General features: G+C 50.5%; 1 pseudogene; it reads right to left on the bottom strand.

Annotated features, from left to right (window-relative positions):
• Nucleotides 1-1,886: 1,886 nt before the first annotated feature.
• On the bottom strand, nucleotides 1,887-9,184 carry LOC146763955 (syncytin-A-like; annotated as a pseudogene).
• Nucleotides 9,185-25,490: the final 16,306 nt, after the last annotated feature.

Genomic DNA, 25,490 nt, shown 5'->3' with positions numbered 1-25,490 from the left:
GCGTTGTCAGGGGGCAGCAGGTCTACTCTTGCTCCAGGCAAGCCTGGGGCAACCAGGTCTACCCGTCTCCGGAGCCATCAGGTCTACCAGGATCTGGGGACTCCCGGCTCTTGGCGGTGCCCGTGCCACGGGCAGTGACGGGTGACATCAGGTCATCCCCAACTCCGCGCCGGCCCAGGGTTATCAGGTCTACCCAGCTCCAGGGTCACCTGGTTCGTGGCAGGACCTTCATGGCCAGGGTCAACAGGTCTACCCCGATGCTGAGTGACCGTAAGGTGTTGTGGCCAGGACAACAGGTCTACCCTGGCTCCGGGGCTGCTGGGTTCATTGCAGTGCCCTGGATGTGAGCGGTGGCGGGGGACAAAAGGTCTACCCTGGCTCCGGGCCGGCCCGGGGCCATCAGGACTACCCCTCTCCACGGCCGCCGTGCTCGTGGTTGCGCTCAAGCTGCGGGTGGGATTGACAGCTAGCAGAACAGAATGGTTGGAAAAAGATCTGCCACCACCAGACACCAGACCACACCCAACAGGGTCACCCACCTCCTCTTGTATATGGACGGTAATTAGGGGACCCGAAGACTTAAAACTAATTTAAAAAAACTTGCTAGAAGCTGATATACAGTAAGGTAGTAATAACCATTTCTGAGTTAAAGTACCACAGTAAAAGTTTAAACACTTTGTAATTCTTTAATAAGTGTCCTTTAGCCAAGGAAGTCAACTGAAGAAAGTTTTAGTTAGAATATTATTAAGTCTCACTTAGTTGCTAGGAATTAAGAGAATTACCCAAAGAAGCTAACCCTCAAAAGCCAGAGACTGTAAGTTGATGCGGGCTTAAGCCCGATCAAAGAAATAGTGGAGGGATTTATTATGAACAAAACAGCCTTGCTGAGACATTTCGGTTTGGGCTAAGTACTGACATTGAAATATTAATTAGCGAATTGCTCCTGGGAATCACCTACACCCCCACCCACACTACCATTCTAGGACTGGGATGCAAAATAGAGAGACCAGTGGAATCACGGGAGGGGGTTTTGGGGATGAAAACACCCCTAAGTGGAAGGCTGGGCACAGTGGAGGGGGCTGGATGGGTGCGCTGCTTGGGGAAAAGGGAACCACATCCCTGGTCTGTGTCTGACCTGTCACCATAGCCTGCAGGGGACCAGACTGGACTGGGCTGTGGGAAGCAGGAACAAAGGAACAACTCTTCCTGGTGTTCCCAGGAGGGAAGGACAGGGGACAGCTGCTGCTGCACTTTGGCAGCAGGCTCTGCACATGCCCTCACCCTTCGGCTACCAGGACTTCAGACACAGACTGCACACCTCTTCACCTCCGGCTACCAGTGTGCCACGGAGACTCCAGGGACAGACTCTGCAGCCTTCTCGCCCTTTGGCTACTGGGAAAAAGCTACAACAGCGGGGGTGAGCTCTGTATTGAGCTCCCTTGCTCTGCTGATCTTTTGAATAAAGAGCTGAACATTAATAAAGGCACGAGCCCTGTTTACTACATGAAGGCCCCCAAAATTCCACTAAAAAGCCCCAAAATCCCCTAAAAATCACCGCTGTTGTGCCCCCGTCCCCCGAATCCCCCATACCCCATTCAGGGTGAGCCTGGGACTGCCTGGGACCCCCAGATCTCCATAGGACCCCCTCCAGGAACCCCAAATCTTCCCCAGAGCCCCCCCCCAAAGTTGGCCCAGGACCCCCTGAGAGCCCCCAGACCCCAATTGCACCCAGCCCAGGATGCCCCCTGAGACCCCCTGAGACCCTTCCTAAGACCCCACCCAGGACCCTTCCAGGACCCTCCAGACCCCGCCCCAAACCCAACTCTGGACCCCCCAGCCTCTCCCCAGATCCCTCCAGGATGAATCAAAGACGGAAGCAATCCGGGCAGCAGGTATTCTTTATTGCAGCGCTGGGCACATGGGGGATCTCTCCTCCTAACATGTGCATCGTGCAGTTAAGAAAGCTGTGATTTATCTTACTAAAACATACATATTCATTACAAGTCTTGACAATTATTTACATATTCATGATTATTCCGAGATAAGGATGCGCAAGCGTAGTTGCATTTTTGGGTGGTCTTCGGTGGTCGTTAGGGGTCCTCTGGTGGTCGTCCATAGTCTTCATCACTCTGTCCGCTAGTTGAACTTTTATTTCGAGCATGCGTGGTAGTTTTTCTGTGCTCTGGGCCCCATCTTTTCCTCCCTTCATGATATATGGCCTATTCAACTGACCACAGTCCATCTGCTGAGTATGCATTCTTTACATATTATCAGGAAGCTTATCAGAGTAAAGGAAGCTTATCAGAGTAAAGTACATAGCCAAGGACAAAGTTTCTACATCTGTTTGCTAATGTCTAGAATAACAGGATACTGGTGCATATACATAGCACATAACGTTTTTTTCACTTAATTCTTTTCTAGTCATTTAACCCTTAAGTAGTTCTGAACAGGTCAGGTCCCTGTATCAAGTCCCCCCTTTTCTATAACCATTGCAAATTCTTTTGCAATCATATTACGCTTCCATATCTATATCTTTCAACATTAGTTGCTTCTTTGTTACAAAGTAAGACACACTTAATTAAAATCCAGACTATAATAATTAACAATATTACAAGTATTATGGAAATAAAAAGTTGTTTTAACCAATTCAAATTAGGTAACCAGGATGTTAGGACTTTCCACAATTCTTCAAATCCCCACGAGGTGTCATCCTTGGTTACTTCATGGAGTATCTTAGTCTGTTTCCAGATTTCACTTAAATCTGTAGCAATTCGATTATTCTGATCTACATATACACAGCAACTTGTATTTATAATGGTACAAACCCCCCCTCGTGAAGCCAATAATAAATCTAAAGCCATTCTATTTTGCTGTACTACTTGTGCAAGGCTATTTATCTCAATCTGCTGTGCTTGAATTGCATCTATTGTTTTATTTTCAATGTCTTCTACTACTGCTGAAATGTTTATTATAGCTTTTTCTAATTCACTTACCCCTAGCCAAGGGAGAAACCATCTAGCAAAGGAATGAAATGCATTCTGCCTTTTTATTAGGGGATTTTCTACTTCCCGTCTAATTCTTCGAATATGTGTTTGAAGCCAACCTTCGGATAAACGATTATGTATAGTTATGTTTGGGACTACGGCTCCCAGGGTGCATGTTCTTACCCAATTTTCAGGTAATACTTTCCATGCAGTATCATTGCACAGCCAATACCATCCTTTTCCTTCTGGAACTGGCCAGAGGGTACTATTAATAGAGGTGGGGGACCCGATATATTTTATTTTATTACAACTCGTTTGATTTCCTACATATTGGACGTTATTACAACTCTCAACTTTATCTAATCCTTTAGGTGGGTTACACCTCTGCACACATTTATAGTAAGATTTTTTAATTGGAGGGTTATGAATTTTTAATGGCTGAGCTCTATATGTATAATTTATCCAGGTGGTATTCTCCCAATATCTCGTCCACGGATTATTACCAGGTATGGGGATGCCTATTAACAAGATCTGTTTTCCACTGTATTCAGGCATATGTGTACATATCCAACAATTAGTTCTATTTAGAGTTCGAGATATACCTTCCGTCAGCGAAAGATGAAGATTCAAATCTCACCGTGCCCAGGCTCCCCCATAGGTCAAGATAATCTGGAGAATCGCAATCTGGTAGGTCCTACGGGAGTAGCAGTCCATGGTTTCGTAGGGGCCTTCTTTATTTTCGAGTAGTGAATCCAAGCTGGGTGTTCTTTAATCTTCACCGCAGTGAATGTTGTCAGCAGCACTTGATATGGACCTTTCCACTTTTCTTCCAAGGGTTGTCCTGAAAAATTCTTAACATATACATAATCACCAGGTTCAAAGGCATGGAGGGGGTGATCTAATCTCCTTACTCTAGTACCCAAAACATTTTTATGTATTTCTGATAATTGTTTCTGCAATGCTTTCATGTATTCCAGTAAATATCCTTCCCCAATTTGTGCCAATTCTTCACCCTTAAATTGAAGTTGATAGGGTCGCCCATATAATATCTCAAAAGGGCTTAAATTTTCCTTTGTCCGAGGTTTAACTCTTATTCTCAATAATGCCAATGGTAAAGCTTGGGGCCAAGTTAAATTTGTCTCCTGACTAATCTTTGCTATCTGTTGCTTGAGCATATGATTCATCTTTTCAACTTGGCCACTTGCTTGAGGTCTGTACGGGGTATGTAACTGCCAGTCTATTCTTAATGCTTTTCCCACTTGTTGAACAATTTTAGCATTAAAATGTGGTCCTCGATCGGAGGATATTGTCGATGGAACTCCGAAACGAGGAATTATTTCATTTAATAGTGCTTTAGTCACTTCTCGCGCTTTGTTAGTCCTGCAGGGATATGCTTCTGGCCATCCTGTGAAAGTGTCTGTCAGGACTAAAAGATATCTATACCCCCCTTTTCTGGGGAGCTCAGAAAAATCAATTTGCCATTGTTGCCCAGGGCAGTTTCCTTTACCTATCATCCCCAATTTTATTTTGCTAGTTGTGTCTGGATTATTTCGTTGACATATTTCACATTGCTGCGTTACCTGTTTTACTGTGGTATACAAATTTCGCCCTACTATTCTTTTGGTCACTTCTTTGTATAATGCATCTGCTCCCCAGTGGGTTTTTCTATGTTCTGCTTGTATTAAGGGCCACAAAATATTAGAAGGAACTAATATGTGACCTTCTTTCAACTGTATCCAGCCCTTTGTTCCGGGCTCACCTCCTAGATCATTAGCCAATTTCAAGTCTTCTTTTGAGTATCTAGGTGACTGTTCTAAATCAATTGGTTTACTGTCTGGTATCAAAGTACATACCTTAACTTCCTCTGCCACTCGCTTGGCCTCACTATCAGCCAATCGATTTCCTATTTCTTGGTCAGAGTTACCTTTTTGGTGTCCTCGGCAATGCATTATAGCTACTTTTTCCGGTAGTTGAATCACTTCCAATAATTTCAATATTTCTTCTGCATGTTTGATCTGTTTCTTCTGGGTGTTCAACAGTCCTCGTTCTTTCCAAATTGCTCCATGCGCATGGACCACCCCGAAAGCATATTTTGAATCAGTCCAAATATTTATCTTCTTTTCTTTTGCAAGTTCTAGTGCCCTTATAAGGGCCACTATTTCTGCTTTCTGGGCCGAGGTTCCTGCAGGAAGAGGGTTGGCTTCGATTACCTTTTGAGTAGTGGTTATCGCATATCCCGCTCTCCGCTGTCCCAGTTTCACGAAGCTGCTTCCATCTGTGTACCAGGAGTCTTCAGCGTCTTCCAGAGGGGTGTCCTGGAGATCTGGACGGCTCGAATAGGTGGCTTCGATGGTCTCTATGCAGTCGTGGGACAGTGGTTCTCCTTGGGCACCGCTGAGAAAAGAAGCTGGATTTATAATGTTAGTAACAATTATTTCTATATCATCTTGTTCTACTATGATGGCTTGGTATTTCAGAAATCTCTGTGGGGAGAGCCAATGGTTCCCTTTTTGTTCTAACACAGCTGAGACAGTATGGGAAACCATTACCGTTATCTTCTGCCCTAATGTGAATTTGCGTGCTTCTTGAATGTTTATTACAACCGCCGCCACTGCACGTAGGCATCCTGGCCATCCTTTGCTTACCTCGTCTAGCTGCTTGGAGAAGTACGCCACTGCCCGCTTGTAAGGGCCAAGTTCTTGGGCTAATACTCCAAGTGCCATCCCCTGTCTTTCATGTGAGAATAATAAAAAGGGTTTAGAGACATCTGGTAAGCCGAGGGCCGGAGCCTTCATCAGTTCCTTTTTAAGTTTCTTGAAGGCGGCTCGAGCCTTTGCCGTCCATTCTATTTTAAGTCGGGTTTTCTTTAGCAGTTCATATAGAGGTTTAACTATTACACCATAGTTGTATATCCATAAGCGGCACCAACCTGCCATTCCCAAGAATGTCCGCAATTCCTTGGCTGTTTGAGGCTCCGGGGTGCGACAAATTGCCTCTTTTCGCTCAGTTCCTAATTCTCTTTGTCCTCTGGAAATTTCTAATCCTAAATAAGTTACTCGCTGTTGCACTATTTGAGCCTTTTGTTGGGATACTCTGTATCCATTCATTCCTAGGAAATTGAGAAGTTCTACAGTCCATGAGAGACACTCTTCCCTGTCTTCAGTGGCTATTAAAAGATCATCAACATATTGCACGAGGACTCCTTTACTATCTGGGGGAGTCCAATTTTCCAAATCTTTAGCTAACTGATTTCCAAAAATCGTAGGGCTGTTTTTAAATCCTTGTGGTAATACTGCCCAAGTTAATTGTGTTTTTCTTCCTGAATCCGGATTTTCCCATTCAAAAGCAAATAGCTTCTGACTTTCTGAGGCCAGCGGCAAACAGAAGAAGGCATCTTTGAGATCCAGTACAGTAAACCAATGTAAGGTATCTCTCAATTTAGTTAATAGTGTATATGGGTTGGCTACAACCGGGTGGATGTCTTCAACTATTTTATTAATTGCCCTTAGGTCTTGTATTAATCTATAACTTTTTCCATCTGCCTTTTTAACGGGTAAAATAGGAGTGTTGTATTCTGATTCACATTCCGTTAGTAAATTGTATTGCAGAAATCGATTAATAATATTTTTGATTCCTTCCCTGTCTTCTAGCCTTAAGGGATATTGTTTAATTCTTACCGGCTTTACCCCTGGTTTCAACTTGATTACGACAGGGCTTGCATTTTTGGCTTTCCCCGGAACTTCACTAGCCCAAACCCCTGGATATACCGGGTCCAGAACCTCTCTAGGTATTTCAGAATGGCTTTGAGTTTGTATTAAGGCTAGACTCAAAACTTCCACTAATTGTTCTTCTTGAATTTGAAATTCAATTTTCCCTTTCTGAAAAACAATTTTTGCCTCAAGTTGTTCTAGCAAATCTCGCCCTAGCAAGGGCTTTGGGGAATTTGGTAAATATAGAAACCTGTGAATTCCAATTTGTTTTCCAAGCCGATAATTAAGTGGTTTAAGGAAATAAGCTTTTTCCCTTTGTCCTGTAGCTCCAATTACAGTGATAAAATCTTTGTCTTTCGGCATTAATTGTTGGTTCAGTACCGAATAGGAAGCCCCGGTATCAACAAGGAAATCTATTTTTTTTTTCTCTTTCCCTAGCTCAATTTTAACCAGGGGATCCGCTAGGGTGGTTTCCCCCGGTCCCCTTCACTGGTCTGAGCCCATCTGGGCTAATAAAGGGGGCTTTCTTGCCAACTTAGGACATTCCCCCTTCCAGTGCCCTATCTCCTTACAGTATGCACACTGATTTGACTGTAAGGTTGGGCGCTGCCTCCTTTCTTTATTATTTTGAGTTCCACTTTTCTGCTTTTCCAATGCAGCCACCGTGGCTTCCGCAATTACCTGTCCCATTTTATACTTGCCCTGCTCCTCTCGGTTTCTATATATCTTCCAGGCTTCTTCTAGCAGCTTTTCTAAATCCCTAATATCAGGTTCTTTCAGCTTTTGGAGTTTTCTCCTTATGTCTTCTGATGACTGCCCCAAAAATAAGGAAACTAGCTGTTGTCTGCCTGTATCAGAAGCGGGATCTAGGGTGGTATATTTTCTCATAGCAGTCCGTAATTTGTCAAGAAACTCCGTAGGAGTTTCTGCCGAGTTTTGCTTGATTTCATATAAATTTGACCAATTTACTGCCTTCGGTACGGCCGTCCCGATACCAATTTTAATCCATTCTTGGTATCTTTTAAGTAGCCTGTAATCTTGGTCGTCATTTGGGTCCCAATTAGGGTCATCTCTAGGGACGTGGGTTTCGACCGTACCCTGAAGGGTTCCTGCCGTGATTTGAATTTGTACTTGTGTACGAGCACTTTTAATTATTAATTGTTTTTCTGTTTCAGTTAAGGCATCCAACATCAAATCTATATCTTTCCAATCTGGATCCTGATTTTTAACTATTAATTCAAATCGTTTTGCCACCCCTTCCGGATCATCCCGGTATCCCTTTACTACTTCTCGCCAAACATCCAAGTCATTCATAGAAAAGGGAATCTTAATTCTGGTGGGTCCTGTTGCTCCCATCGCTTGCCTTAACGGGGCTTGAATTATCGGCCCCATTTTACTCCGAGTTCGAGCTGTGATGGGAGAAAAGCTCATTTTTCCAGGGACAGCCTCACCGGATTTTTCTATGCGATTACTTTTATCTGATTCATCTGATGAGGTAGAAGGTCGGGATCTAGGGGGGGGAGGGGTTTCCGGGGGAGAAGGGGGTTGGGGTGGAGAACTATAATCTTCCATTCTTTCCTCTGTTTCTTTAAGTTTTACACACCTTTGCCCTATACTGCAAGCCGAACAACACCGTTTTAACCTAGTCCCATTCTTTCTCTGTTCCTTTTCCATAGCTAACACCAAAGGATCCTGGGGTGCTACGTTTATCCCACATTCCTTCTGCCATTCAGGGTGATTCCGCAAAGTGAAAAACATATCCGCATATCCCACTTCATCCCACTTTCCTTCCCTCCTTAAAAACAACATTAACTGCAACAAAGTATTATACTGCAAAGTTCCATTGAACGGCCACTTCTCACCATCTTCCAACTTATACAAAGGCCACTACTGGTTACAATATTTAATTAATGTTTTCTTATTCACTGTCCCTCCAGGAGTCCCACCTATTTCCTTCCAATGCATTAAAATACAACCCAAAGGGCTCTTCTTCACGATTCCTCCGCTCTGTCGTCCACCCATTATACTATGCACCAAACAGGACACTTTTTACAGCAACACAAAAGTCCAACAACAATCAGAATAATTCCAAAAATAAGCAACCAAACCCAGTACGTGTTAAACAGTTCCCAAACCATTAACTCAGAAGCGTATGTCTTAATATACCAAAGTAGTAGACCAAAACTAAATACGATCGTATAACAAACACAAACTCCGCGGGGAGCTTATTCAAAACCAAATACGATCGTATAACAAACGCTACCCCCTGCGGGGAGCTTAACCAAAACCAAATACGATCGTATAACAAACGCTACCCCCTGCGGGGAGCTTAACCAAATGACCGGTCCCAAACAAATAAAAATAAAGAATACCTGTGCCGCCGGGGCGAACGGAGTTCTTGTCTGCTCCCGCGGTGATCCGAATGAGGCGAGGAGCCCCTCCGGGAAGATCCCGGGGGTATCCTAGGGAGTCCTGTTCCCAGCGGGTCCCGCGGCCGAGCAGAGAGTCCTCCTGGCTGGCTCGCCAAATTGAATCAAAGACGGAAGCAATCCGGGCAGCAGGTATTCTTTATTGCAGCGCTGGGCACATGGGGGATCTCTCCTCCTAACATGTGCATCGTGCAGTTAAGAAAGCTGTGATTTATCTTACTAAAACATACATATTCATTACAAGTCTTGACAATTATTTACATATTCATGATTATTCCGAGATAAGGATGCGCAAGCGTAGTTGCATTTTTGGGTGGTCTTCGGTGGTCGTTAGGGGTCCTCTGGTGGTCGTCCATAGTCTTCATCACTCTGTCCGCTAGTTGAACTTTTATTTCGAGCATGCGTGGTAGTTTTTCTGTGCTCTGGGCCCCATCTTTTCCTCCCTTCATGATATATGGCCTATTCAACTGACCACAGTCCATCTGCTGAGTATGCATTCTTTACATATTATCAGGAAGCTTATCAGAGTAAAGGAAGCTTATCAGAGTAAAGTACATAGCCAAGGACAAAGTTTCTACATCTGTTTGCTAATGTCTAGAATAACAGGATACTGGTGCATATACATAGCACATAACGTTTTTTTCACTTAATTCTTTTCTAGTCATTTAACCCTTAAGTAGTTCTGAACAGGTCAGGTCCCTGTATCAGGACCTCTCCCAAAAACCCCCAACCCCCCCCAGACCCTCTCTGGGACCCTTCCAGATCCCCCAAAGCCCCTCCCCAAAACCTCCAAAACCTCCTAGGACGCCACCAGGACCCCCCAAACCGCTCCCCCAACTCCGCCCACACCCTCCCAAGACCCCCCCTCCAGGCCCCTCTCAGGACCCATCCCCACCCCCCAGGTCCCCCCACAATGCTCCAAGACCCCTCCCCAGACTCTCCCTGACACCTCCAGGACCCCTCAGGATCCCCCACCCAAGAGCCCTCCAGGACGCCCAGACTGCCCCGAGGACTCCTCCATGAGCCATCCAGGACCCCCCAGAGCCCTCCCTAAACTCCCCCCGGATCCCTCCCCAAAGGCCCCCGATCCCCCCAGGACCCCTCCCCAGCCCCCCCAGCCCCTCCCAGCCCCCGGCCCCTGTGCGGAGCCCCCTCCCCAGCGTTGCGGCCCCCGCGGCTCCCGCGGCTCCCGCCTCTCCCAGCGCCTCCCCCGCTCTGGCAGCGCCGCCCGCAGGGCCCGCCCGAGCCCGGGGGGCGGGGCCGCCGGGGGAGGGGCGCCGCTCCCGGCTCCCTCTGATTGGCTGCAGCCGCGCGCTGATTGGTTGGTTCGGCACGGGGCGCGCCGCTATTGGCTGGAGGAGCCCGCGCGCGCGGTGCAGGCGGGAAATTGTCAGGGGAGCGCGGCTGAGGAGGGGCTGAGGTGGGGCCGGGGAAACTGAACGGGGGGTTTGGGGCGGCTCGGGGAGAAATTGGGGATTTCTGGGGAACTGACAGGAAATAGGCGTGTGTCTGCTGGGTTTGGGGGAATGAGGGGGCTTTAGGGAGCTTTGGGGGGAGCTTGAGAGCTTCTGGAGCGTTCTCCGTTGGGTTTAGGGGGATCTGAGGGTAATTGCGGGGGTCCGAGGGGACTTTGGCGGAGTTGTGAGAGGAACTGGGGGGATCTGGGGGTTCTGAGGTGGCTCTGGGGTCAATTTTGGGGTAAAGTGGGGGGATCTGAGGGTAATTTGGGGGCTTTAGGTGGGTCTGGGGTGGATTTGGGGCTCTGGGGACACCTAAAGGGGTGCCAGGGGGTGAAGGGGTCGCAGCCCCCCAGACGCCCCCTGAAGCCCCCCTGTCCCCACAGAGGGGTCCCGGCCCTGGCGGTGCAGGACCCCCGGCCCCAGCCCAGCATCTCCATCAACCACCTGAACCGGGACACCAAGGAGGACGGGGATGGCTGGGGGGTCCTGGGGGCTCTGAGAGTGTCCGTGCCTGTCCCCAGGGGCTCAGGCTGTCCCCTGGGTGTCCCCGAGCTGGAGAAGTCCCTCTGCGCCGTTTCCTCGCCGTTTGGGCAGATTTTGGACATTTTGGTGCGGCGCAGTCTCGGCCTGCGGGGCCAGGCCTTCCTCACCTTCAGGGAGATGAGCAGCGCCACCAACGCCCTGCGCTCCCTGCAGGGCTTCCCCTCCTGCGGCCAACCCGTGGGGAGACAGCGGCTGGGGGAGTTCTGGCACTGGGGAAAGAACTGCAATGCTGGGGAAAAACCGCCAAACTCTGGCCTCAGATACCCCCAAAGTCCAACTTGGAATCCCACCAAATTCATTCACCCTGAACACCCCAAAGCTTCCCTTTCTATGACAAGCCCATGGTAAGACAGAAATGCTGGGTGAAATCCTGGAATTCTCATGGAAAAAACCCAAAATCCTGAGGAAAAAAAACAAACCCAACCAGGATTCCCCCCAAAATCCCATCAAGAATCCCTGAAATTGAGTTGGAAACACCCCTAAATCCAACCAGGAACCCCCCAAAGCTTCCCCTTCTATGACAAGTCCATGGTGAGACCCAAATCCTTGGGAAAATCCTGACATTTTGGGAAAAAATCCTGAAATTCTGGGAGAAATCCTGAATTCCTGGGGGAAAAACTCAAAATGCAGCCTCAAATATCCCCAAAATCCAACCAGGAACTGCCCCAAAGCTTCCCCTTCTACCAAATGTCCATGGTAAGAGACAAATCAGAGTAGAAGTCCTGGGATTTTGGGAACAATCCTGAAATTCTGGGAAAAACTCCAAAATCCTTGGGAAAAAACCCAAATCCAGCCTCAGTTATCCCTAAAATTCACCCTAACGCCCCCCCCCCCCCCCCCCTCACCCGCCAAAGCTTCCCCTTCCGGGACAAACCAGTGGTAATAGCAGAATCTTCAGGCAAATACCCAAATTTTGGGAAAAATCCTGTAATTCTGGGACAAAAGCACAAAATTCAATTGGGAACCCACCCAAAATCCATCCAGGAGCCCCCAAGAATTCACCCTGAATCTCCCAAACCTTCCCCTTCTACCCCACAGTGAGACCCAAATTCAGGGAAAAATCCACAGATTCTTGAAAAAACAGGAAATCTTGGGAAAAAGCCTGAAATCTGGGGAAGAAACGGAAATCTCACCAGAAATCCACCCCGCAATCCCCTGGGAATGACCCCAAATCCCTGCTGGAACCTCCCCAATTCCTCTGAATTACCCCAAAATCCTGCTGAAATTCCCCGAATTCCTTCTAGGACTTGCCAAAATCCCTCAAAAACGTCCCTGATTGCTTCTGGAACTGCCCCAGATCCATTCTGGAGCATCCCCAAATCCCTCAGAACTTCTGAAAATCCCGTGGAAAACCCCAAAATCCCTCTTGAAACTCTCCCAGATCCCCTCTGAATTCCCCCAGATCCCTCAGAAAGCCCCAGATCCCCTCTGGAGCCTCTTCCAGATCCCCCCAAAATCCTCGGGAACAACCCCAAACCCCCCGAGCCGTCCCCAGCTCCCCCCGGAGTGATCCCAAATCCCCCCGGAGCCAGCCCAGGTCCCCTCTGGAAGCTCCCCGAGTCCCTCGGGAAGCCGCAGATCCCCGGGAGCCGCCGGGCAGCGCCGGGAAAGCCCAAAGCCCCGCGGCAGTGCCGCATCCCGGCCGGAGCTGCCCCGGGAGCCCCGCGGGGCCGGGGCCGGGGCCGGGATGCGCCGTCCCAGCGGATCCAGCGCGCCCGGCCGGGCTCGGCCAGCGCGGCCCAGGGCAGGGAGCGCTGGTGGGGCGGGAGCGGGAGCGGAGCGCGAACGGGACCAGCGCAGAGCCAAGGGGGGAGAGGCCCCGGCCCCACAGAGAGCGGGGCCGGAGCGCGGGGCCGGGCGGGGATGGCTCGGCGATTGTCCCGGGCGATTCGGGCACTCGCAGCGATCTCTGCGGGATTCTTGGGCTGCTTCTGGGAGGTTTGGCTGGGATTTTGAGGGAAGTTTTCGTGGGGATTTTTTGGGTGGATTTCCTCGCACTTCGGGTGGGATGTGATAGGACTTGGGGGCATTTTTTGGGGAATTTGAGAGGGGTTTGGTGGGATTTCGGCGCGGATTTTTTGAGTGTATTTGGTGTGGATTTTGCGGGGGTTTAGGGAAATTTTGGTCGGATATTTTGGGTGATTTGGTGGGATTTTTTGTGTGGATTTTGTGTGATTGGGGGATTTTTGGCTGCATTTTTGTACAAATTTTTCTCTGTGGATTCTGTGGGATTTTCATGGGGATTTAGTGGGACTTTTTGTGGGATTTTTGTGTGGCATTTAGGGGGATTTTGGGGGCGATTTTTATGGGGATTTTGAGGGATTTCTGTGAGCCTTGGGGTGATTTTTTGTGGATTTTTTTGGGTGAGTTTTGTGGGCTTTTGGGTGGAATTTTTGTGGAGATTTACCTGGGATTTTGTGTGGTTTTTCTGGCATTTTCAAGGAATCTACAGTGGAATTTTTGTGGGAATTTTATGGTATTTTTGGTGGGATTTTTTGTGAGGATTTTGAGTCGATTTCTATTGGATTTTGGGGAGTTTTGGGGGATTTTTTAGGAAGATTTTAGTTGGGTTTTGGGTGTTTTGGGGGGGATTTTTATGGGATTTTGATGATATTTTTGTGAGGACTTTTGGTGATATTTTTGTGAGGGTGAGTGGTGCCTTTGGTTCCAACCAACTTTCCTCCCCGAGCCAACGTTACCCACTCCCTCACACGTCCCCCCGTGCCTTCCCACTGCCTTGTCCTGTCTGGGCTTCCACAGCCCCTCATCCCTTCGTGGCCCCGTCCCCTCAGGGTCTCCCCCAGCCTGGCCAACCTGATCCATCAAGAGGCACCTGGGAGCCCTCAGCATTCCAGGCAGCAACACACGGGCAGGAGGACACGGATGGCGCTTCCTGCCTGGGACAGGGCTTGTGGCCATCTCCAGGCACCGCTCTCACAGAGATCCCCACAGCTCCAGCCCCTGCCCATCTGCTCTGTGGGCAGCACAAAGGCTTCAGCAGAACCACCAAAGGCCAAGGGGCTTCTGGCCATTTTCCCTGCAACCCTGCATGCCTGGGCAGCTTGCTGAGCCCAGGAACCCTTTTCTCCCTCTTCCCCTAGGCCCTGCAGAGCCTGGGCAGCAAAAGAAAGATCCTGGGAGTCTGTCTATTACAACACATCCTATATTTCTATGCTAAAGAAAAACAAAAAGAAGAAAAGAACAATCCTAAAGAAACGAAACATTCCTGCTGGCTCGAGTGGCCCCAGCAGACAGAGCCTCTGGGATCAGCTCTCTGCAGAGCTGCAGCAGCGCAGCCAGCCGAGCCCCGACAGACGAGGCCGTCTCCTCCATGCCCTGCAGAGCCGATCATGCAGGCTGTGGAAGCGGGAATATCGAGCTCTCTCTATTCCCTGGAGGACAGACAATGTTTGAACTGCCAGGCTCGCAACGGCAACACTGATGTCATTGGCCGTGTCTTCTAGGGCTGAAAGAGAGAGGAACAGCGCCATGGTCAGTTCCCGCATCTGAGGGGACCCGAGGAGATCCCTGTGCCAGGGCCATCCCAGCCGGCTCTGGCTATGGCCAGCAGGGAGCAGGGACCAGCCGGATCAGCCCAAAGCTGCTGGCCACGAATCCCCCAGGTGCCCTGAAAGCTCTGTGTGCTCTGTCCACGCTGCCCCTGGTCTGCACAGGGAGCAGAGCCCTCCACAGCCGGGGCAGGGCTCGCAGCTCCCCCGCCAGCCCTCGCTGGCATCCCGCTGCCCTCACTCACCCTCACAGATGAGATGGAGTTCTTCCTTCCTCCCCCTCAGGTACCGCCCGGCCGTCCCTGGGAACACAGAGCCTGTCAGGCCCAGCGGCACAGCTCCCTGCCAGCGGCGCCGCCAGCCCTGTGCCCACACGCCCTCCTGGCCCGGCTCGTGGCTCACCCATGAACCTGACGGCCGCCTCTCGCAGGGGCTCCTGTGGGCTCTGCAGGTAGGGCAGGGCCCGGCGCAGGTGCTCGGCCACGCTGCTGCTGTCCTCTGCCAGCTGGAGAGAGCGGCAGGAGGGAAGGGTTGGCCCCGCAGCCCCCCGGGCCGGGGCTCCATGGGCACCCGGCTCGGGCCGCAGGAGCCTGGAGCAGAGCCCGCGCGGCCTCGGGCTGCAGCAGCGGGCAGGGGCACAGCTGCCAGCCCGCACACCGAGCACCGCGCTCAGGGGCTGCTCCAGGCTGGGGCTGCGGCTTCCCGGCCCTCCTTACCAGGATCTCAATGAACCTCCACAGTTTCTCCTTCTTTACAGGTTTTTCAAGATCTCTCCTGTTCACGAATTTGGCCACACAAAGCAGGGTTTCCCGAGAAGCCTGGAGAGCAGTAGAGACACGGAAATGGCCCCGCAGCCCAGGATCAGCATCCCTGTGCCAGGGCCGGGAGAAGGCTGCAGCCTGCCAGGCGCCAGGGCAGGAGGCAGCCGAGCCCCCTCCCAGGGCGACAGCAGCAACCCGCGAGTCCTCACCTCTGCCACACTCTGATTCTCATCATGGCAGTGGAAGAAGAGTGGGAGCAGGCTGTGACACACTTGTGTCATCAGGAGCTTTTTTTCTTCTTCTACTACAGCAGACAGTAACGTTCGAAAGACAAACATGGAGATCCACTGCACATGCCTGTCATCCTGTGTAACAGGAAGGAAACAAGACCTTGGCATCAGCTGATTCTGGCCCACCTTGGCGCAGGCCTGCATCTCCACAGGGCACCAAGTGTCTGGGCAGCAGCCAGTGGCCGTGGCTGAGGGCACAGAGCCTTACGTGTTCAAAGAGTGGCAGGAGCACCTTAGCCAGCTGCAGGGCGATGGGGCTGGGTATTGGGGTGTCATTATCCAAGAAGAAATCACTAAGTAGAACAATGCTCATCCTGACCACATCACTATCATTTTCCTGCAGGAGCTCCCCGAGGCTTTCGGTCAGGCTCCGCATTCTTTTGGCCTGTGCGGAACAAAAGTGTGTGAAAGGCCACCCTGCTGCCACAGGGCCTAGAGGCCAAAGGCCTGTCCCGCAGCCCTCGGGCAGCTGAAGTGGGAGGCAGGAGAGCTGGGAGCAGCTGACCCAGTGCCTGAAGACCAGCAACTGTGTTCCCCAGCACCACGCTGCCTGCACGGCTTCAGCTGCTGCCCCCTCCTTACCACCAAGGGATTATCCTTGAGCAAGAGGAGGGCCCTCAGAACCTGGCGGCGCATCTCCGTGTGCTCGCTCAGCAAGTGCCTCGACAAGAGATCCATGATGCTGTCACTGCATGCACTCAAGTCCAGGCAATGCAGGACCTGAAAGGCACAGGGCAGTGACAGGGGACCCGGCCGGCAGGAGCCCAGAACCGCACAGGGCGGGGACCAGGCAGTAGCGCAGGGCGTGGGCACCATCCCAGGCAGCTGCAGCTACGAGAGGGCAGAGAGCTGGGAGGCAGCGCCGGCCTTCAGACTCACCTCCACAAGGAATGCCAGGGCAGGGAAGTTCCAGTATGGCATCTCTTTGCTGAGCAACTCAAGGAGACAACCTGAGATGCTTTTACACAAGTCGATGGATTTGTTGCGCATCTCCCTGGAAGGCAGAAAATGGCACTAAGATGTGGCAGCAGCTCTCTGGCCTCAGAGAGAAACAAACAACTTTCCCAGGCATCGCCTGAGAAAGTCTGAGAAGATCAGAGGAAAGAATGAAGAAACATTCTTATCTTAACATGCTGCACCTGGTATTGTGAACATCCGAATATGTTACGGAGATTTGTCTACCAAAGTGTGCTTTCTTAAGTAACTAATGGTATAGTGTTTAGACTAGAAAACCCATTAAATCAACCTATATCATAAATATCTATAAGAACAATGGGTTTCTTAATAAAGATTATTATTGATCAGACTTCTGAAATATATGGAGTCAGTGATAATGATTACCTGGCGGGAATCCGCTCCTACGACACTAAGACCCTGAACCGGGGGGAAAAACCTATCCCAGGACAGACTGACGCAGTTCTTGTCTTTACTCCCCACCCTGCAGGGGGACCTGGGCCCTTTGAGATGTGGCTGCTACTGGGCACCCTCCTCTCCCAGCCTTTCCCAGTCTGCTTGGCTGTCCCTCGTCCCTCTGGCCCACAGCCACAGGGAATGAGTGGGATACCCCAGACACAGAGCACAAATGCCGGGAGCAATGGGGAGAAGAGGGTCTCACCTGGCCAGCAGACCCACGGCATAAATGTGGGTGTCAGCACAGAGCAGCGTGTCCCAGCCACGCTTGCGCTCCATTGACAACACCACATCCTCGTAGTCCATTTGGCACAGCAGGGACTTCAGGGTCCTCACTGCAAACCTGAGTGCAGAGCAAAGCCCGGGTCACACTGGGAGCACTGGCTCCTGCCCTGGCCATGTGGCAGGGACAGAAGGATTGGGATAGAGCACCTGTTGGGGCTGGTGGCAAGGCCGTGTTCTTCCTGGCATCCCTTCCAGAAGGTATCCACCTCCTCTGGCATCTCTTTGGTGCTGAAGAACACTTGGAAGAGCAGATGCACAAATAACTGCGGGAAATGCTCATCCACTATATCTGGGACACAGCGCTCCTGGAGGATCTTCCATATCACCACAGTTGCCTGCAAAGGACGAATCCCCCCGAGGCAGCGTTCAGTGCCAAGGTGTCCGTGGGACAGGGCCCGAGCGTGGCAGGGAGAGGCCCAGAGAGCCACAGGGGGAGCAGCGGGCCTGGTGGCCCTGCAGCTGTCCCTAGGCCAGCTTTCAGGCCAGTGCCTGAGGCAGGGAGATGCAGTGGGGAAAGGAGGATGGAGAGCTGCTGGACAGGTGGCCTTGGGGCCAGCAAAGTCCACGGGCAGAAACTCACAGCCAGGGCAAAGACACTCGTTTTGTCCCCATCGCAGGTGCTCGTGCTGTGCTCTGGCCAGCTCCCCAGCACATCCAGGAGTATCTGCTGTGCCAGCTCTGCAGTCCAGGGTGTGCACATGATGGTCTTCCACATGGCCATGGCAGCTCTGCGGGGTTAGAGCTCTGTCTCAGGGCATCTCAGACACAGCACCGTGGTCTGGGCATCTCTAGAGGCCCGGGTTGACTGCCGGCTCTGCCTTTGCCCACTGCCCCTCTCCAGCAGCAGCCAGGCAGCCCAGCCCTGTGGGGACAGGCCCCTGTGGGACAACGAGGGAGCATGGCAGCAGGCTTGGGGCTGACATGCCAGGGCCTGGAAAGGGAGCAGCCAAAGGGCCCTAGGACTCTCTGTTGGTCAGAAACCTGGCCCAGGCTGTACAGGGCGATGGGTTGGGGTGAGCCCTGAGCCCTCTGGGCAGATGGGCCCCATACCTGTCACACGATGGGGCCACACGCAGGAGTGTCATTACTGCGTCATTTGGCTGCGCTTCTGTGAGATACAGCAGGGCGTTGTCCAGCCTGTGCTCAGCAGAATCATTGGCCATGAGCCACTGGTGGATGTATCTCACCATGCCAGGCACCTGGAGAAGGCACAGGGAGACTTGGAAAGCTGCCAGAGGGAACAGGGTTCCCAGGGTCCCCAGAGAAGTGCTTCCCCTCCCGCCGCACTGCGATGGCCTCAAAGGCTCACAGGGGCCAGCACTAGTGGCTTGGGAAGCCATGTGACTCATGGGGCAATTGAAGCCTGGCCACATCTGCTTACTTGCTCTGCTCTGGAAACACCCCTCTGCACAAGCAAATCCAGCAGGGCGGCACTGGTCTCATGTCCGAGGAGCTCTGAGTATGCTCTGAGCCCAGGGCTCATGACACTGGTCTCTTCCTGCCGAATTCTCTTGATGAATTTGCAAACGAGCTGTAGGAGAAGAGCAAGAAGCCATGGAGTGCTGCAGGTGTGCTGCTGGGCTGAGCAGTGACAGCAGGCCCAGCCCAGGTGGGGATGGCTGCAGGTACCTGTGCTGTTCTGTGGAAGCGGCCATGGGCGGGTTCCTGCTCTTGTGTCTGGTCCAGGGCTGCATCTGGGAAAGAGCGAGCGCAGCCAGGGCTGAGGGTCTGCGGGAGAGGCCGGAGAACACAGCCCAGCCCTGCGCTCCCCAGGCAGGGACAGCCCCAGGATGCCCCAGGTGGATGGAGCACGGCCACTGTGGGGTGTCCGCCCAGGCCCCTTTTTGGTCCTGTCCATGGGCACGTCCCCAGGGGATGGAACAGGACGGGATGGGATGTGACAGCGTGTGATGGGATGGGGTGAGATGGAGCCAAGCTGGCTGAAGGCACCAGCCCTGTGGCCTGGCTCGGCCACTCACCCTCCTGTGCTGGATGGAACGACACCACCTCTTCAGTCTCCAGTGCTGGAGCAGCTGCAGGGCCGCATTCTTCCTCCTCCATCCAGCTCAGCTTGGGCACTCTCAGGGCTCCCTGCCCCATGTCACTGCCCGTATTTTTGGCTACCCTCAAGAGGGATGCCTCGGAAAACTCTGGGTCACCAAGTCCCACGGTGTGTCCTCAAAGGCACCTGCAGAATTGAAGCCTCGGAAGGCCACAGGTCACCAAGTCCTGTGCTCTGGCCTCGAGGTCAGCTGCAGGAACAATGCCTCAGAAAAGCTCCGGGTAGGGCAGGAACGAGCGCGCTGTGCGGGGGCACCTCACGGCACCGCTCTGTCCCGTCCTGTCCCGTCGCCTGCTCTGAGCACTGTGGCGTGCTCTTGCCACTTACAGCTCCTATGTCAGCACGTGTCACAAAGGGCCCTTGGAGACCTGGATCCGTTCCATGCTGCACCGTGTCACCAAGGGCCCTTGGACACCTAGATCCGTTCCATGCTGCACCGTGTCACCAAGGGCCCTTGGACACCCGGCTCCATTCCATGCTGTATGTGTCACAAAGGGCCTTGCACACACTGCCACCTGCCCTGGGGCCACCCCGTGCTCACCCAAAGTGGCCCAGGTTGGAAGGAATCCCTGGCCCCAAGTGTCTGAGACAGCCCGACGGGATCTTTAGGAATGACTCAGACCAGCAGACAACGCTGCCCTGCTCTGCAGGCTCAGGGCAGCAGAAGGAGCCCCCACGGGCTCTGCAGGAGCTGGCAGAGGCTGCCCAGCAGGGAGGCCATGGGGCACAGAGCCCCAAGGCTGCCCAGGGCCCCACGGCACAGGGGCCGTTCCCAGCCCCAATGCTCCTGTCCTGGCCTGGGCTGCACAGGGGCTGTGGCACCATGGCTGGGCCAGCACAGGGCCACAAAGGGGCCCCGCAGCCGCTGCCGGGGCTGGCAGCAAGTCCGGGCACAGACAAGGAATTGCTGAGCATGGCCTGCGCTGGCCAGGGCTGACTGTGCCAAAGGCAGAGCTCAGCTGCTCTTGATGCCTGCAGGAAAAGTCAAGAGGCCAAAGAGCCTCCATGGCTGTGCTGGGGACAGAGGCTGGAGGAGGGAAATGCAGGGAAGCTGTGGCATGGGGAGGACATGCAATTCCAGCAGACACCTCAGCCTGCAAGGTGCTCTGCTCTACCTCAGCTCCTCTCTTAGATATGCCAATCCCAGCTCAGCACCTCAGGGTACTGGGGCCCAACAAGTAGAACATGCCTGTTCATGGAAAGGGGAGCAGGTTTCAATATCTCTCTGTTCCATAACATACAAGCAAATCTTTATTATCTGGCTCACTGGAGAACTTTGAAGAAATGGTAATGTTTTCCCACCCAGAACAGCAATTTCCTGGCTCTACTGCTTTCTTCTACTGATGGCAGGAGAAGAAATACTCATCTTCCCCTCTACCTCTGCCACCAACATTCAGTATAATATTTCATGACGCGCTTCCTTTGGGTGTTTCCAGGACTCCTGGTTAAATGGCCCTATCTAAGGACATCTCTTCATTTAGAGCAGCTGCATGTATGTCCTTCCCATTGCTCCCAGATTTCCTCCTGCAGCTGTTCTCTGGTCATTCCAATGCATCTCCTTTAAATGGCTTCATGCTTTGAGCTTTTGGGAGTTTCCCAATTTTTCAGAAGTTTAAATAACTCCTTACTCAGCATCTTATTGTAAGTTTTACCTATCACCTCTTCTTATGTCTTTGTCTAAAATCCTGCCTTTATGGCAATGCCTTGTAGATGGTGGACATGTCAGATGCTGCTGGGATGTCACAAGGAGCAGAGGGAAGGGTTTTGCTTGATTCAATTTATCATATTCACATTTTTTGATGTTGGCCATGAAGAGAAAGTTTTCAGTACCCTCCTACCCCTGCCTCTGTGCGAACTGGCCAAGGAGAGACCGGGCGGGGGAGGGAAAAGTCTGCAGGCGGTGCCAAGGAGTCTGATGGGGCAGGGCGGGGCGCTCCCAACCATGGCTGGGCGGGGGCCGCGACAGACAGGGGCAGGGGCAGGGGCAGGGGCAGGGGCAGGGGCAGGGGCAGGGGCAGGGGCAGGGGCAGGGGCAGGGGCAGGGGCAGGGGCAGGGGCAGGGGTGTTATAAATTGTGACACGACAATTTGAAGTGTCTTAATTCAATAAAGCAATTTTATTTAAAATAGCAAGCGAGTAAGGCAGGCAAAGCACAGCGCTGGGCGGCCGGGAATCTCCTGCTCCACCAACGGCGCGCTAAAATGTTCTGTCCCAACCTTCTTTTTATCCCCCCCCTTCTCCTTGCAGGCGTGACTCTCCAGATGTAGTCTGAGTCTGGTCGTTGTGATAGCTTCTAAGTCTCTTCTTTTGAGATACAGCAAGCAGACCAGATACACATACCCAGGACTCTAATCTCAACCTCCTTATCACCTTGTAAGCAAATAAGCATTTCAAAGACACACCAGTACATTCTTATGCAAATCAAGGTAAGCAAGCATACCACAGTGAACAAATGATCTTCTACTTATCTCAATTCCCCCCTTTTTCTTGTTCATCTTTATTTTGTTCACTGAATCTTTGTAACTCTTGGTGACTTAGTATTAGGGTCTCATCTACATCGTGTATGGGTTCATATTTTGCCCTAATGAGCATTAAATGTGCTGCCTCTAAGCGTCCCTTCACTATTTCTATTGCCTTATTGAAGATGCATGGCCCAAAGGTCAGTCCCAATATTATCAGTATCAGAGGTCCTGCAAGGGTGGATAACAAGGTAGTTAACCAAGGAGATTGATTGAACCATGATTCATACCAACTTTGCTGTGCCTCTCTTTCCCTCTTTCTCTGCTCTAATCTTCTCCTTAATTCTGCCATGGTGTCTGTAACAACTCCAGTATGATCAGCGTATGCACAGCATTCCTCCTTCAGGGCTACACACAATCCCCCTTGTAATAATAGCAAGTCTATACCCCTTCTGTTCTGCAACACCACCTCAGATAGGGACCTTAATGATTTTACTAATCCATCGATGGCCTGCTCAATTTTACTCAGATCTTTATCTACTGAAATTCTTAATGCTTTAAATTCCTTTTGTTGATTTACTAGGGATGCCACCCCAGTTCCAGCTCCTTATAACTCGTGAATCCTCCCATCTTCCTAAAGTCCACTTGAAAGGTTCATGAGTTGTTACTTCCGCAGTATCACAAGATATACAAAGGAAAATCACAAGCAGTAAGCAAATGGCATGTGGGGTCTGGTTTCTCACACTGCAACAATTATACCCTTGTGACTTCTTTCCCTCTATTAGCTGGTTATCACCAAAATACCCTTGAGCCCAAAAACTATTTCTGCCTTTGTTACTCCCAGTCCCGGGGTAGTTCCGCAAATATTGCTTGCGTATTCCATCCTGAGGGCTCCTTCCTCCACAGCTGTTTACTCATCTGCCTCGCCCGTCGACTCGGGTGCTTCGAGCCAGAGGGTGTACCATCTTCTCGGCAGCAAGAGTATTCTTCAGGAGGGGATTTATGCCCTCTGGTGCCTTGCCGCATGCAATAAGAACGCCAATTCTGATCTTTTACCGCCGGTGCGGTACAACTGACTCCTTTTAGGTCTTTACTACAAAGGCCTTCTATGATCTCTGCCACAAATGGGCTCGGCTCGTTTGTATGGTAGCAGTAATAGTCTGGGTGAATGCCCTTTGAGAAAATTTCCCACCACTCTTTAGATTCCAATCGGATTTCCCCTCTAGTCACTTTACAGGTCAGTACCCAAGCTGTAATCTCTCTTTGTACGTTCCAACAGGAATTGCAAGTTCCTCGTGGAGGATATCCTCTGTTGCAATGTGACCACCACCGTTCCCCACACACCTTACAGATACAGCATACAAAAGGATAACAATTACAATTTTGATTTTTACACTTTACTCTAACACTTGAATTACTAATTAGTCCACTATCTAAGTAATATAAGTCTGATGTGTATTCAATCTGATAAGAGTCCATTAGTTTCTCTGTAACTTCAATTTCAGGTTCCCGGGAGGACTGGTTACTTGCCACACAGTGTTGTTAACTGGTCCTTTTACTCGACTGGCATGTGTCCATCCTCTTTCTGCAGTCCGAATTGCAGTTTCTGTAGTGAGTAACACAAGATAAGGACCTTCCCATTGTGGGGTTAGTGTAGATTCTTTCCAGGATTTTATTAACACATAGTCTCCTGGGTGTATTTTATGTATTTTTAAATCTAAAGGGGGTCTTTGCGTAATGATTCCTTTTTCCCAAAGTTCATTGTGGCGTTTCATTAAGGCAATAATATATGAGGTTATTTTATAGTCCTTCAACCGGGGGTGGTCTCGGGGTTCCTCCAAATCATATGGCATCCCGTATAGCATTTCAAAAGAGGAAATCCCAACATCTGCTCTGGGTCTTGTTCTTATGTACAATAGGGCTAAAGGGAGACACTTGACCCATGTCAATTTTGTTTCTATTATTAATTTGGTTAATTGCTTTTTTAGTTCCCCATTCATTCTTTCCACTCTTCCCGAACTTTGGGGATGCCATGGGGTATGGTATTCCCACTTAATTCCCAGAGCATGTGAGATATCCTCAGTTATTTTGGACACAAAGTGGGGTCCCCTATCAGAATCTATTGTTTCTACTATCCCATATCTAGGGATTATTTCTTCTAATAATATTCTGACCACTGTCTGAGCAGTAGTCCAGGTAGTGGGGTAAGCTTCTACAAAATGAGTGAGATGATCTACTATTACTAACAAATATTTATATCTACCCACTTTAGGCAATTCAGTGAAGTCTATTTGTATTTTGGCAAAAGGCCTGTGAGCTAATTCCCTTCCTCCCATGGGCCTTTCCCTAAGATGTTTTCTGTTTACTTTTTGACAGATCAGACAATCTCCCACTACTCTTTTAGCCAAATCATAGATTCCAATACTCATATATTTAGTGGCAAATTGATCTACTAATGCCTGAGTTCCCCAATGAGTCTGGTCATGCAATCTTTGCAAAATTTCTGAGGCCTTGCTTTTAGGTAAAACAGTTCTCCCATCTGGGAGCTTCCATTGCCCTTCAGACCCCTCCTCAATTCCCATCTTTTGTAATTTTTCCTTTTCTTGAGTGGTAAAAATATATATATTTGCCATTTTTCTTTGGGGGAGTCCACAGATACAGTGTCGCTCTGCCCCATGTCCCCCCGAGTTCGTAGGGCTGCTTTCTTGGCTTCTTGGTCAGCTAAATTATTTCCCCTGTTTCTAAAGTCCAATCCTCTCTGGTGTCCCCTTAAGTGGACCACAGCAATTTGAGCTGGGCCCCTTAAGGCATTTAAAACTTGGACAATTAGCTCTTGATGAATTAGATCTTTTCCCTGTGAGTTTATAAGTCCCCTCTCTTCCCAAATTTTTCCAAATGTGTGCACTACCCCATATGCATATTTAGAGTCTGTGTATATTGTTCCAATTTTTCCTTTTAATAACCTTAAAGCCCTGAGTACTGCATATAATTCACAAGCTTGTGCAGACCAGGAGTTACTTAGTGGTCCGGATTCAATTCCTAATTTTCCCTCCCTAGGGATATGGTATTGTTTTATTCTTACGGGTTTGCCAGGATCACTTATTTCCACTGAGAAAGGCTTAATCTGCAATTTCCCCACCGTTTCTGGGGTATACCACACCTCAGGATTAATTTTCTTTTCATCCTCCACCCTTAAAGGGCAGAGCTTTATCTGTAATTCTTTATTTACAACTTCTAAATTAATACCCAATTCTATTATCAGATCTCTCCCTAATAAATTGTAATCTGCATCAGGTACCAGTAGTAAAGAACCTATACCAAATTTGGAATCAGTTTCTACCATCACATCCTTGATAACAGATACCTCAAAGGGCTCTCCTTTTGCCCCAATTACATGTACAGTGTCAGATGACTTTTTACATCCAAGCGGCAAGGCTTGCACCGTGGATCTTTCAGCCCCGGTATCCACTAAAAATTCCATCTCTTGTTGTTGGGGTCCCACTTTAAGCTTTACCAAGGGCTCCTTATGATGTTTCTTCCCCAACAAATAGAGCCCTTGACACCCCTAATCTTCCTTAAAGGCCTTCT

Source organism: Lonchura striata, chromosome 37 (assembly GCF_050655825.1).
Source record: "Lonchura striata isolate lonStrDom1 chromosome 37, ASM5065582v1, whole genome shotgun sequence".
NCBI lineage: Eukaryota > Metazoa > Chordata > Aves > Passeriformes > Estrildidae > Lonchura > Lonchura striata.
Note: the sequence above shows the minus strand (reverse complement) of the source record. Positions and strands in the feature narration are given on the sequence as shown.